Genomic DNA, 1,133 nt, shown 5'->3' with positions numbered 1-1,133 from the left:
CAAGGGACTCTCAAGAGTCTTCTCCAACACCACAGTTCAAAAGCATCAATTATTCTGCACTCAGCTTTCTTTATATTCCAACTCTCACAACCACACATGACCATTGGAAAAACCATAGTCTTGACTAGACGGACCTTTGTTGGCAAAGTAATGTCTGCTTTTTAATACACTGTCTAGGTTGGTCATAACTTTTTATAGACACAAGGGAAGTCTATAAAAATAATGTTTATGCTAAATATGTTTAGTGAAGGGAGATTCCACATCTTTTAAAAATACATACTAAAATATTTATAGATAAAAATGATTTGATGTCTTAGAACTTCTTTAAAATAATCTTGGGAAGTGAGGGTGAGTTTCAGATGAATCAAGACTGCTCATTATGGCAATTATTGAAGCTGACTTAGGGTGACTTAGGGGCTTATTTCCCTTTACCCTTCTGAGTTCTTGCTGAGGATCCCTGTAATAAATGACAGAATATCAAGAGAAAATAAAACAGAAGTTTATTAGCATGTATATTTCTGATACACATGCGAAATATCAAGAAGAACTGAGTAACTCCCTGAGATAGCCCAAGCCACCACCTTAAATGCCATCTCCCCCTAAAGACAGAAGAAAAGGTGATGGAGTGCCAATGAGAGGTTAGCAGGAGAAGCAGCTTAAACTACAGCAGGGTTGGGTGTGTTATACAGACTTCATCCTTCTTGAAGACTGTCCTCCAACAGGATTCTGCTGTGATTTAGAGCCATCCTTCTTTTTCTGGTACAGAGAGGGAGACACCTTTACAAATGGAGATTTCCTTTATCAGTGTAAATGTCCCTCAGAAGAATAACTTCTACTCTGTCTTCAGTTTCTCCTGTGTCTATTTCTGGAAAACACAGTCAACTCACAACAATATTTCTGCCAGAATGCCCTATTCTGGAGTGACATGTTGTGTTACCTTTTCATTCTATTCTATTTTTGTATTTTTGAAATGTTCTTAAAAATCTACAGGAAATTAAAAAAAAAAACACTATAGAAATCAGGTGACAGAGGGGCAGAGCTGTTCTAGAAAGCAGCTCCTCTTGGCTCTGAGCTCAGTGGAGGCTGTGGGAGGAGAGGACAGAACACAGAGAACAGGGGTCTAGCAGTCAGAG

This window comes from Bison bison, unplaced genomic scaffold (assembly GCF_000754665.1).
Source record: "Bison bison bison isolate TAMUID 2011002044 unplaced genomic scaffold, Bison_UMD1.0 scf7180017864535, whole genome shotgun sequence".
NCBI lineage: Eukaryota > Metazoa > Chordata > Mammalia > Artiodactyla > Bovidae > Bison > Bison bison.
Note: the sequence above shows the minus strand (reverse complement) of the source record.